Source organism: Malus domestica, chromosome 13 (genome assembly GCF_042453785.1).
Source record: "Malus domestica chromosome 13, GDT2T_hap1".
In the NCBI taxonomy this organism is placed as follows: domain Eukaryota; kingdom Viridiplantae; phylum Streptophyta; class Magnoliopsida; order Rosales; family Rosaceae; genus Malus; species Malus domestica.
This window is the reverse complement of record NC_091673.1, coordinates 11201388-11215517: the sequence shown is the minus strand read 5'-3', so window position 1 is coordinate 11215517 and position 14130 is coordinate 11201388. Positions and strand designations below refer to the sequence as shown.

The 14130-nt window shown below is 41.7% G+C and overlaps 1 long non-coding RNA gene across 1 annotated transcript; it reads right to left on the bottom strand.

Moving 5' to 3' along the window:
• Window positions 1–3881: 3881 nt before the first annotated feature.
• Window positions 3882–5090, bottom strand: LOC139190404 (uncharacterized). Its single transcript, XR_011574654.1, has 3 exons — window positions 4802–5090; window positions 4654–4714; window positions 3882–4105 (listed from the first exon to the last, which is right to left on the bottom strand). It is a non-coding gene; the product is annotated as an uncharacterized lncRNA (long non-coding RNA).
• Between the last annotated feature and the right edge of the window lie 9040 nt (window positions 5091–14130).

Below are 14130 nucleotides of genomic sequence, written 5' to 3'. Positions count from 1 at the left end.
ACACCTAGTTATATTTAATTTTTCCAATTATTAAAAATATTTATACTACCCAACCAAATAACATTTATCTAACTTGTAGGTAAATTATTTTCCATGTATTGTTAGATATGTTAGGTGACACACCCCAATCCTAGAATCAAGGCGTGCTGGCCGTCACGTGAGCGTGACGTAACCAAAAGTGCGATGCGGAAGCAAAGGATATGAGAAATACGGAGGAATAAAAAACCAACTACTAGCAGTAATATCCAACTAGCATGCTAGAGTGAGTTTAAGTGTGCAGTACACAATTTCAGAGCATAAATACTAGGTGCAGTCAAGTAGGACTATAATTAAATTACAACACCTGCATGTGAGTCCTACATGCAGGAAGTCTGTCAAAACGCCGAAGAAAACCTCGTGAGCCACCAACTGCTAACTAGAACCTAGAGGGGCGCAAAACAAAATTGAGTGGGTTAGTAAAACCAAAGTTTTCCAAAACATTTCATTTAAAACATTTCTAACCCCTCACTGTAAAACCCGTATACTTTCCCAGAAAAATAGTATATATACGCATATAAATCTTCAAATATCTCAAATCATCAATCTTTATCAAATCCAGAAAATATGCCATGCCATAATGTCAAAAACAGAATATGGATGCATCAATATAACAGGTGAAATAAGGAATCAACCGGAGACCTTGCAGTTGGTCTTGTACGGTTGATTCAATAGCTTAATATCCAATCCAACCGGAGTCACCACGGTGACCTGTACGGCACTACTCTGCACATAAATCGGAACTACCTAAAGTAGTCTGTACGATAAGAAAGGTGTAAGAATACGCTCTAGTGCTTCTCTCATCAATCATCTGCGCGCATAATCTAAGGTCACCTACTAGTCGGAACCACCTCTAGTGATCTATACGACTAGCATGTCGGAACCCTCACATGGTCTGTAGGACATGCACTTACTTGGATCCAAGGTGAGCGTGCGGTGCGGTGAATAATATAAGCACTAACACCAGGGGTGCAGGTTATGAGCTCTCAACACAATTCACATCATCAATGATTCACATGAATAACATAAAACTCACATAATACTCACATGTGCGTCCACAGCACCAATTCACATATATATATATATATGCATCAATATCAATTCATACAATTCACAATATGCATGCATGGCATTTAAAACATACTTTCATATAAATTCAATTTCTGGGAAAATCAATAGTATATAGGTATATACAGAAAACAAAACTGCCCATTCACTGGTAAGTCGATGGGTCGTAACCCCCGTGACGTCCCTGGATGCGCTCGTCCTCGGGATAAGTGTCACCCATATGCGAAACAACTATAAAAACGTTAATTAAAGCACAAAACGACAATTCGTAATAACTTCTCATATGGTGCTCAAATTGGGTATATGAATATACCACATCGACCTACTCGACGTCATGGACGTCGAGAAATTTTTAGAAAAAATTTCTGAAACTGCACGTGCCCCCACGCGCCTGGACAACCACGGGTCCACTCGCCCCCCACGCGCGTCTCCTACCTCAGGCTCGCAGGACTGGTTTTTCCGGTGGCTGAAAAACTGGAGATTTTTCAATCTCCTTGTTCTCCGTCATTTCTCAACCATTTTCTTCGTATTTTATATCAAAATGAAGCCCTAAGTATGTAGTTTCACATTACACTACTTTAAGGCTCTAAAAACTACAAAATCTAACCGGAGAAATTCCAAGAAAACCGGCCAATTTCGAACCCAATGATCTCGACATCCAAAACCTTCAAACGAAGCACTCTGAGCTTCCTTGGGACCTCACTAAGCTCACTATAAGCTTAGAATTCCCTGAAAATCAACATATCACGATTGCATGAACAGTGACATAAAACTGGGGTTTGGGTTTCACGTGATTTCGAAGGTTTCACGTCCTAAAACTAGTACCAAACGACTCAGGAGGTCGAAATGATGAAGAACCATACCTTTTTGGCGTCGATCCGTGAAAGTTCGAGGGTATTGGCCTCGTCCGTACGGTTTCGAGAGGGAGAGAGTGAGACTGAAACGGAGAGGAGAGAGAGAGAGCATGGGGAAAAGGGAGAGGGGTCTTGTGCATGTGTGTGGTCCAACCAAAACCATACATACCAATTTTAATCCCTAACCACACAAAACATACAACCCAATTTTTATCCAACTTAAATTATTTCCAAAAGCTTAGGAATGTATTTAGTCCAATAATATATCACACACACACATACCTTAATACCCGTCAAGTGTAATTCCGTCATTTCTCGTCCCCGATATTTAGAATCCCGGGACGGGCTGTGACACTAGGCACGTTTTATTGTTGTTAATACTATGCATCGAACTACATTTCTTCTTAATATAGGTAAATTATTTTCCATCTATTAGTACATATGTTAGGCACGTTTTGTTGTTGGTATAAACATTATTTTGCATCATTGTAAAAAAGAGATATTATATTACACCTGTGGTATAATTGTTGTAGGTAAATTAATGTGCATGTAGGTAATGAAATACAATGTTCTAATATATTAATAAAAAAAGGATAAATTCAAAAGTATTCAAGTGTATGGTGAAAAAAAACCGAATCGAATAGTTTTATGAAAATTCAAAGCCTTTCTAAAAAATTAATATGCAATAAATTTTTAACATTAATGTCTTTTTTTTTTCTTGTTGCAAAATCATTTACTCTCCCCTTACAATTAATTGTCTACATCAAATATGTAATAGGGGTATTTCAGGCATGTGAAAAATGTAAAATGTGTGAAGTAATATGAAATTAATGAATTTGCTTATGTGGATCCTAGTCATTGGGTTTTCTTTGACTAACAAATTTATGTAAGGTTTTATATGAAGAAAATTGAGTTGGAAAGGCAAAAATTATATTTTCAGTAAAAAAAATTCAAAAAAAAAAATCCGGCATCTCATTTTTGGCTCCCGCCCAAATTTAAGGATTTTGCTTGACGAAATATTAGTTCATCGCGCAAAATTTATAAAAATATTTTTTTATAAATAATAAAAAAGAAAATAATTTTATTTTACAATTTAAAATATAAATAAATTAAAATGAATAAGGTTTAGGCGACCAAATGTGTATTCGTCGTGCAAAGAAAATAATAAAAAATAAAAAAATAATTTAGTTAAACAATATAAAATATAAAAATAAATAAAAAAATAAGTAAATAAGGTTTAGGCGACGAAATATTGATATTCGTTGCGCAAAATTTTTAAAAAATAACAAAAATTTATGAAAATATCTATATTTTAAAATTTATAATATGAAATTAAATAAAAAACAAAAAATAAATTGGTTTAGGCGACGAAATATTTGGATTATGTCGCACAAAGATTTAAAAATAATTTTTTATTTTTTTTATTTTTGTAAAGACTTTGCGCGACAAAGTTTAAAGTTTCGTCGCACAAAATTTCATCGTGCAAGATTCACTACTACAAAAGTACCCAATAGTGTCATTTTAAAAAGCGACAAGAAAACTCATTCCTATCGGATATTAAGAAAAAATCCAATAAAAACTCATGTAATGGCGGATAGAAGAACTTACAGCGTTGCTAGCATCATGAAAAGGCTTTTGCTGTCAGTTAGTTTCCTTAATCCGCCATGAAAAAGGAAAGCCTTTACAACTAAAAAAATGATAGTAGTGTCGAATAAAAGTGATATAGAAACTCCCGTCGGATAATTAAAAAAAGCTTATTTGTGTTGCTCATAACTAACACCACTAACCATTAATAATTATAATATATATATATATATATATAAAGCCTATTCCAGTTTTGACACACCTCGATCCTACAATTAAGGCGTGCTGACCGTCACGTGGGCGTGACGTAAACAAAAGTGCGACGCGGAAGCAACAAGATAAGAGAAATACGAAGGAATAAAAACCAACTACTAGCAATAATATCCAACTAACATGCTAGAGTGAGTTTAAGAATGAAACACACATAATCAGAACATAAGTATTAGGTGCAGTCAAGTAGGACCATTATTAAATTACAACACCCAAAGGTGAGTCCTACATTTAAGTAGTCTGTCTGAACGCCGTGGGAATCCTCGTGAGCCACCAACACTGCTAACTAGAACCTGGAGGGGCGCAAAACAAGATTGAGTGGGTCAGTAAAACAAAGCTTTTCGAAAATATTTCATTTAATAACACTTCTAACCCCTCGCTGTAAAATCTGTATACTTTCCCTGAAAAATAGTATATGTATAACCATATATAACAGCAAATAACTCAAATCACCAGCACGCCTTGATTTTAGGATCGGGGTGTGTCAGTTTTTTTATTAAATAAAATAAATAATTAACGGAATTTAAAAACGCAAACCAATTAATAGAGTTCAAATTTTCAGTAAATTATAGAATATAAACTGAAAACCAACTAACAAAGTCCAACTTCGCAATAAATTATGGATTCTAATACAAAATGCAATTAAGAAAATTCAAGACCAGTTAAGCAAATTTGCAAAAAACTATGAATTTTCGAATCAATATATTTCACTTTTGCAATAATTTTCAAATCAAAACAAAACACAATAGAAAAAAAAAAAATCACTTATGCATTGACTCTAAATCAAAATCTAATATAAAGAAAAAACAAAGAAAAACAAAAACTCAACTCTCAAATTTACCTGATAGAGGCAAAGAAGGCAGAGATTGGCATTAAACCCAAGTATCGATTTGTGAAGAAACCTAAAACAACCAAATTACCAATCATTAAATCAAAATTAATCAAACCGAAGAATTGATTTCCATCAATAAAGAGACAGAGATACATACCTACTCGTTGACGTAGTTTTCAAGATTGGAAAAGATGTCAGAGTTGTAAGGATTCTTGTCGGGCAACTGCTCCACTACGACGTCACCTATTGCTGTAGAACCAATCTCCACCTCCTTTGAAAGCCAAAACCTTTTTAAATTTATGACCTGAGGACCAAACCCAAAAAGAAAATTTCAGGGATGGGCAAGAATTTCAAAGAAAAATTTAAACATTTTCTGCAAAGATGGTTTTTTTTTTCTTTTAGAAAATAAATAGAGAAAAAAGAGATTGAAAGTTTTGAAGAGTAGTGGAAAGAGAGCCACGGGGATGCTTCAAAGGTAGGGTGATAGCGGTGTTGTTTCGACGGTAGGTGAAGGAGAAAGAAACAAAGAGGAAGAAGCGGCGCAAGACGGAAATGGGGGAAGATAAGGCTTTTATTTCGGGTAGAAAACTAGATTGACATCATATATTAATTCCATTGGTTAAAACCGACACCACCTTGTGCCCACTAACATCACTCTACCCAATTCCGCGTGCAAAACTAGCGGGAAAATTCATGCCCAAATATTTCACGCCATAAAACCAACATTATGCTATCCGACGCAAGTTTGAAAATATTTAAAAAAACAAAAAGTAAGTCTTGTCGGTTATAAGTGACAGTACTGCCAAGTTTGAAAATATTTAAAAACAAAAAGCAAGTCATGTCGATTATAAGTGACAGTAATGCTGACATTAAGCTATCTGACACCAGTTTGAAAATATTTAAAAAAACAAAAAGCAAGTCCTGTCAGTTATAAGCGACAATACTGCTTTGTTATCCAACATCATCTAAACAGGATGTCGAAAATGTCTTATCTGACAATACATTGTATAAAACCACCACCAGTCTCCAACACAATAAGCCACTTTTGTAGTAATAACTTTGCACGACGATGTGTGTTTCATCGCGCCAGGGTTTTTTTTTACTAGTGGGTATCGAAAATTTTACACTTTTTTAGTGGTCTCGCACAAAACATCAATGGCTAAATTGAGGAAAATCAAAATTATTAATCTCCAAGGTACAGGTAAAATTTTGAAGACTCGTTAATTTCTATGGATTAAGAAGTTTATCAATTTCAATTATTTGGAAGACCATTAAGGTACCGGATCATATGGTTTTTAAATTCGTAATCGAGTTTGCTTTCCTTAATTAATCTTATTCTTAACATGAACATGAATTAAAGAACCCTACTTATATGTAAGCATGAACAAATATACCACCCTAACAAGATAAGTACAACGAGTCAATGACATAATCCAAGTACTAAATAAGATCTTATCATATAACTCAAAAATGAAACACTAACAAGGGCACTTAGTTTATGTGTTACGGGTTGGAATCATCTTCTATACAATTTAGGGCATCAAAACTAGAAAGACATGACACAATTAATTAGTAGCTAAGCTTAGAATCTATTAAGCTCATTATCTCTACAATTTGTGGCTGTGGAGGCCTTTGACAAACCCTAATTAATTTAAGAACTTCGTTTTCAACACAAAGCTTCACGCAATTGATATCATCGGTGAGAGATTTAAGGGAATGGGAAGGGGAATGGGAATAAGGGAATGGGAATGGATACATCAATCAGCTCGAATATGCTTAGTAAAAGAGAAGAGAAGGTGCTTCAAGGTGGTCCAGAGTTGTAAGAACTGGGAAAATCCATGTGGGCTCAATATCTCTGTTTGTACACGGGTCCGGAAATAATGAAATTTGTCGCTGCTTGATTAAGTTACTGTGGATGCAAATTTCTTCCTCCTCGATCTTGGACGATTTTGCACCTACAAAACAATTAACACCTTAGGTTAAGGCCAAGAGCCTCACGCGCCCACGATGAATGGGGGGGGCTTTGGCCGAAGAACCTCCGATGCCAAAGTTAGAATTTAGAGAGAAATAGTGTTTAGAGAATTTTGGGATTTTTGCCAAAGTGTTGGAATTAGCTTTTTGGTGAGAATGGGAGTATATTTATAGGGATAGGAGGTGGCTAGGGTTTTTAGGTTTAATTAGCCAATTTATTTGGCTATTAAACATAAAATGAATGTTTTGGTGGTTTTTTGTATAATTGGCTAATAAAAAGGAAGAAATGGTGGGAAAAGGTAGAAAAAAGGTAATGGATTAGGTTTTTCAATGGGATAGCCGGCCCTCTTGTGTTTTTAGGTTTGAGTGGATGTTTCAAATTGACAATTAAGGGATTGATTAGGTAATTAATCCCTTAATTAGTCAATTATTATGATTTTATGAAATATGAAAGGAATAAGTATATTATTTAGCTAATTGATTAGCTAAATAATGAAATGGGAAATATATGAATAAATTAGGTTTTAAGTTGATACCTATTTTGGGCACTTTTGACTTGGTTGAAAAAATGATTCTCTACTGCTCGCGTGTAGGAAACCCGGTATGCCTCGAGGGTATTTTTGTCCTTTTTTGTCCAAAAGTCCACGTGTCGCCTAGTGAATATTTTTGGCTCCACAAATGCCCCCACACTTGTTGGGCTGCTCGCAAAAAAGGGCAGCAGGTGTTGAGATCTTCTTGCTTTAGGAAACTTAAGACTGCTTCCTATTTTGATGTTGATTCTCTCTTTAATAGGAAATTAGATCCTTCTAGGAAAGGGAAATAAATTTCTCTCAAAGCCTATTTAAGTCTACCTTAAGTGGGTTATTAAATCAACTTTGGAGAGCGATTTATTCTACCCTACAAGAGAGAGATAGCTTAGAGGATATTTGTTCCCCCTCCTCTAGCAATCTTCTACATCTTGCCCGTGCAAAGGACCGTCTTTCGTTGCTTTCTTCGTCTTCTTCGTGCCGCACCGATGTAAGAAAAATTTAATTTTTCTTGCCTTATTCTTGGATAGTGCTGTTGCGGGGCAGCCATCGGGGTGGTGCGGCACATCGGCTGGCAGGGGCCAGGAGTTGGCTCGGCATGGGCCGAGGAGATGTTGTGGCAGGGACCACTGCTTGGGCAGCTTGGCTTGGCTTGAGCCAAAAGGCAGCTTGTGCAACTAGGGTCGCGGATTGTGGCGCTGGGGCGCAGTGCTAGGCGAGCCGCATGGCTCATGTCCTTTGGGCTCTTGGACCTGACTCGGGCCAGGCTGGTGATTGAGAGAAATAAGGAGATTGCGGGTCTCATGGGCTGCTGGAATGTTGGGCATGCATGCCTCCTGCCTGTTGGAATGCTGGGTTGAGCTCCCCTGCTGAGTACCATGAATGTCGTTGGCTGCTTAGTCCTCTTTGCCGAAAGAAAGGTGGGCTGCTCCAGAAAGATGAGGTAAAGAGGATCAAGGCGGATGCATTGGCTCGTCTGATCGCTGTCGTGGAGCTTACTATGAATGAAGATGGAAAGAAGAGATCTTCCCCGCCTGCTCATGAGATGCCAGTTAAGAAAAAACTGAAGACTTCTTCTGCTGCTCATGAGGGTCCGCTTGCTACCGAGAGGTATGTGATTGACATGATTTTCCAATGGGAAGAAATGTAAGGCTGCTAGATCTGAGCATGTGGCGTCTTCCATGTTGAGAATGGCTAGTACAATTGTGGATAAGATTACTCAGCATAAAGGTTTTATCATGCCCCCAGTGCCGAAGTCTGTACCAGGACGTTCTTTGGGAGCCAAGTCCGGTTCACCTTTGTAGAGACTTGCTATTATGAAGAGTGGTAAGGTGGACTCTGCTGCTAAAGTGGCACCAAAGCCTGCTCCCTTTGCTGCTGAGATTGATTCGCCTCAGATTCAAGATCTTAAGCTTGCAATTTCTGAGCTTCGTTTCGCTACTTATGCTAAGAAGAGAGTGGATGAGCTTCTCTATTTCTCCGGAAGACTTGCTTGCTTTTACTTTTAAGGCTTCCATTGGTGAAGTAGTTGGAGAAGTTAGTGCCCAGACTGGGGCAGCCGGGGGTGAAGCGCCGGATGATGCCGCTGCTAAGAGCGTTACGGCTGTTGAAGGTGTGGCGACCGAGTAGTCGTGGAATGTCCAATCTGCTGTAGTGTAGTATTTTAGGTAGCCTTTAGGATTTTTTTTGTTTTTCCTTGTAGCTTTTGTTTTGCTTGAACTCCTTCAAGCTTTGCTAGTTGTTTATAAACATGTTTTCCTTCGTTTTTCTTCATCTTCACTTCTTTTGTTCATGCCCTAACCTTTAGACTTGATAGACCAGTGGCAGGCATGCTACTTTTTTATAAGCAGACAAACTCGCGTAACCTATGCAGCCGTAGGTGTTGGTGTAGAACTTTGCAAAGTTGTTAGCCATAGGGTTGGCAGTCGGATGCCTTACTTACAGAAGCAGACAAGTCCGCGTAACCACTAGGCTGTTAACTTTGACTTTCTTCAATTCCGTAGGTTGCATAGCAAGTATCACAACACTTTAGGACTTGGTGTAGGTTGTTCCGCGCTTGGCAGAGGTGAAGCTTATCGACTACGTAGCATGTCGGCAGTGGATAAAACTTCGTATATGCGCGCTAGCTTGTCTAACCTTTCACAAGAATGTGCGGTTGTATAAGTCTAGTGCGGTTCACTGCTCGAAGGGCAAGCCGTAGGCAGTCTTCCGGAATCCGTAGGCTACCTTAGTGCACTCGGTAGCAGCTTTAGGATTCCAGGGTAGCCGTCCATCGGATGTACTGCGTAATGTGCCCTCTCCGACTCTAGGGCCCGGTTCCCCACGGATTAGGCCAAGAGACCCAAAATCCTTCAGTTAGCTAAACCTTGAAAAAGACCATTGCGGCTACTTCTAGGAATCCCGGCGCAAGCCATCGTGCATCTAGTTATACTAGGGCAGCCAGGCTCATCCACGTCTGGATATTCGGAGTGTAAAGTTTATCCTCCCATCTTGGAGAGCTGACCCATATGGGTGTCGGAGAATTGGTTTACCCTCTCGCACTGGAGAGCATAGTTGGTCCCTCGGGGGGCGCAATTCCTGCGATAAGTCCCTAAGAAGGGTGCAGTCTTCTTTTGAAGTGCAAGAGTGATTAGTTGTTGTAAGCATGCAGCCAAGCCAAGTTGTGATTACTTCTAAATTCCTCATTGAAAAACGAGTGAAACGAACGAGAACTTTAGCTGTAAGGTAGGAACTGCATAACAACTGGATAGTCCTCAGCTTGTGAGGTGGTGCCCGTCGAGCTTATTGAGTCTTCGGGTTTTGATGTAGCGGGAGGTCACACATGGTACTTCTTCAGATTGTAGGCCATCCATTTTTTTTTCAATCTTTTTGCCGCTTCATGGTGGTGAAGGTGTAATTACTCTTGCCCCCTACTCTGCTGATCTTGTACGGACCTTCCCAGATGGGATCCATCTTTTTGGAACCTTCTCTGCCGGCAGTGATGAAGGCTTTTCTGCGCCGTCGACATGCAAATGCCAAAAGTCTCTATCGGGTGGAGTAGGCGCAGCTAGAGTGTGCTCGGCTACTTCTGAGGCATCGTTGGGCCGCTCTGTTGCGTCACCTAGGCTCGGCGTGAAGGCGCAGTAGGGAGCTGTGGAGATGGGGCCATGTCATACGCAACAGGAGATGCTCAACTGCTGGTATTGGGCCACTCTAGAGTTGAATCATTGAGCAAGGGTCGGCTAGGGCCGTGTGATGCGCAGCAAGAAATGGTACTCAACTGCCGTTACATGTTGCTCCTATGTAGAATCTTTCAGGGTGACGAGGACAAAACTTGCTTTCAAGTGTGTCTTTCCAGTGTTACGTTCGTCAGAAAACTTTACATCCGCCAGGGTCTACGCCTTTATCGTCGCGCGTCTGGATTGGGCAGAATAGTACGTCATTAAGATGATTGCATGCGTTTGAAAGTAAAATTTGTGTTTATAGGTTGCAACAACTATCGCCAAAGTTAACTTTTGAATTTTTAATAACATCGATGAGAGCTTTTGAACTGTAGAATACAGGTAACTGTGGAATACAGGTAGTCGGGCCCCCATCTCTTATCGCATGATGGTAGAGCCTATTGCTACTTTAGATAACGTCAAACATGTGAATAAGTCCTTCGCTGCTTCTAGGGAGGTGATGTCGGGTACTTCTTTAAGTCCTTGAATGTGCATTGGCGAGCCTCATCCCAAAGTGCATACCTCTCTGCCAAAGCAAAAGAGTCTGCCAGAGTTAGATCTTCTTTCATGATCAATTTTCCGAATAGCGGGTGGTCTGCTGGAAGTCCTTTTTGGAAGGCTGCTCTAGCTATCGAGTCGTTGCATCCGACTATTTTTGCCTTCTCTACTTTGAACCTCCTCACATAGTCGCGAAGCGACTCCTTTGGGTTCTTCTTGACGTTGAACAAATGATCAAACTTCTTTTTTATTGAGCGATAGGATGAATATTCTTTGGTGAAAGCCAAAGAAAGTTCGTAGAAATCCCGGATGGATTGTGGCGGCAGGGTGTAGAACCAATCTTGCGCCTCGCCTTGTAGAGTGGTGGCGAATATCTTGCACATGAGCTCATCGTTGTTTCGATAAAGGATCATTGCGCTTCGGTAGCGCTTTAAGTGTCTCTCCGGGTCTTCATCCCCTTTGAAAGATGTGAAATGTGGCATGCTGAACTCTCGTGGAGGCTCTGCCTGCTCGATCTCGTCCGTGAAGGGTGACCTGCTTATGTTGGTCATGTTCCGTCGTAGTGCCTCGTTGGTGACCTCGTTGCGTTGGAAATCATGCAATCGCTTGGTCAAGAGTCTCTCTACTTCTTCCTGAATTTGCCTTTGTTGGGGTAGTGCAGCTCTCGGCTGCCCCCAGCCATGACTTGCTGGTCTAGGCTGCTCTTCCATATGTTTGGCTCGTCTATGCTGCAGATGCAGTGCATATGGTGCATTCCTAGCAGGCGAGCGAGTTCTTCGCAGGCTGCTGGTTGAACTTGAGCTGGATTGAGTGACTGCTTCTCTCCGTCCGTCGTGCTGCCTACTCTGATGTGAGGTGGATGATGCTCCTTGTGGGCTTAGCCGCGAATGAACACTTTGTCTAGAAGGTTGCTCATGTTGACTATCGGAGTGTGACCCCAACCGTGAATGTATGCTCATCCGTGTGCCTAGTCGAGAGTACACGCTCCTCCGCGCGCTAAGACGGGAGTATACGCTATCTCGGGGGCCCAATCGGGAATGTACAATGCCTGAACGTTCAGCTCGTGGCTGGTCGAATGGCTGCTTGCTGGGATGCTGCTGGAAAGGTTCGTCTGCCCTTGTCCTACTTCGGGATACCTCATCCGGGGCACGTTGGATCCCGATGCGTTGCAAAAGTTGATTCACCAAAGTTGTCTATTGTGCAAGGGTGCTCGTCAACTCTATGACTTGTCGAGACAAGTGTTGTTCGCCATTTGGATTGGAAGAGCTTGGAAGGAATGCGCCTCCTTGAGCAGTGGAAGGGTGGTAGACTCCGGGCGCGAGATTTGAGTTGGGAAATGTCAAATCTGCGAAAAAATATGGTGAGAATGCCCCCGGCTCGATGGTAGGTCCAGATGGTTGAGATAGTTTTGGGCCGACTTGGGCTACTTGGAAAGCCACGGGAGCAGTATGGGCCTTGAGAGTGGGCTGCTCGTCGGGAGTGGGCTGCTCGTTGGGAGCAGGCTGGGTCACGAGAGCAGGCTGCTTGGCAGGAGCAGGTTGCTTGGCGGAAGCAGGCTGGGCCACGGAAGCAGGCTGCTTGGCAGGAGCAGGTTGCTTGGCGGGAGCAGGCTGGGCCACGGAAGTAGGCTGCTTGGCAGGAGCAGGCTAGGCCACGGGAGTAGGCTGCTTGGCAGGAGCAGGCTGGGCCACGGGAGTGGGCTGCTTGGCAGGAGCAGGCTGGGTCACGAGAGCAGGCTGCTTGGCAGGAGCAGGTTGCTTGGCGGGAGCAGGCTGGGCCACGGAAGCAGGCTGCTTGGCAGGAGCAGGTTGCTTGGCGGGAGCAGGCTGGGCCACGGAAGTAGGCTGCTTGGCAGGAGCAGGCTGGGCCACGGGAGTGGGCTGCTTGGCAGGAGCAGGCTGGGCCACGGGAGTGGGTTGTTCGACGGGAGCAGGCTGGATCACGGGAGCAGGCTGCTCAATGCGCGGTGCATGTGAATGCGAGGCTTGGGCTTGGGTCCACGTGAACTTGGATGGCACGGCTTGGATCGTGGTCTTGGTACCGTGAGCCTTGGATGGCACGAATCGGGCCGTGGTGAAGGCTACATGGACCTCGCCACGAGTGGCTACCGAAGTAGCCATCGTGGTGGTTCCCATGGTGGCCGTGGTGAAGGCATCATGGACCTCGCCGTGGGTGGCTACCGAGGTAGCCACCACGGTGGTTCCCATGGTGGAAGCTCGTGGTGATGATGCCGCTCCCCTTATTGTCGCATTTTGCCTTACGGATCTCCGGGTCGTGGTGAAGGCTCCATGGACCTCGCCACGAGTGGCTACCGAAGTAGCCACCGCGGTGGTTCCCATGGTGGTCGTGGTGAAGGCACCATGGACCTCGTCGCGGGTAGCTACCGAAGTAGCCACCACGATGGTTCCCATGGTGGAAGCTCGTGATGATGATGCCGCTCCCCTTATTGTCGCATTTAGCCTCACGGATCTCCGTAATCCCATTTCTTGAACATTAGAATTTTCACTTGTGGAATTTTCTAAATTTCTAGCCATTATATTTTGCTTATACGTTTTATCAAAGAACCTTTGCAAGTAAAAAATTCTAATAATAAGAACGTATGAAAAATATTCAAATGGACTAGAAAATAAAGAAAAAACCTTTTTTGTGCGAGAGTCTTCTATGAGTATGGATTTCAACTCTCAATGAAAGCACCAATTTGTGGATGCAAATTTCTTCCTCCTCGATCTTGGACGATTTTGCACCTACAAAACAATTAACACCTTAGGTTAAGGCCAAGAGCCTCACGCGCCCACGATGAATGGGGGGGCTTTGGCCGAAGAACCTCCGATGCCAAAGTTAGAATTTAGAGAGAAAGAGTGTTTAGAGAATTTTGGGATTTTTGCCAAAGTGTTGGAATTAGCTTTTTGGTGAGAATGGGAGTATATTTATAGGGATAGGAGGTGGCTAGGGTTTTTAGGTTTAATTAGCCAATTTATTTGGCTATTAAACATAAAATGAATGTTTTGGTGGTTTTTTGTATAATTGGCTAATAAAAAGGAAGAAATGGTGGGAAAAGGTAGAAAAAAGGTAATGGATTAGGTTTTTCAATGGGATAGCCGGCCCTCTTGTGTTTTTAGGTTTGAGTGGATGTTTCAAATTGACAATTAAGGGATTGATTAAGTAATTAATCCCTTAATTAGTCAATTATTATGATTTTATGAAATATGAAAGGAATAAGTATATTATTTAGCTAATTGATTAGCTAAATAATGAAATGAGAAATATATGAATAAATTAGGTTTTAAGTT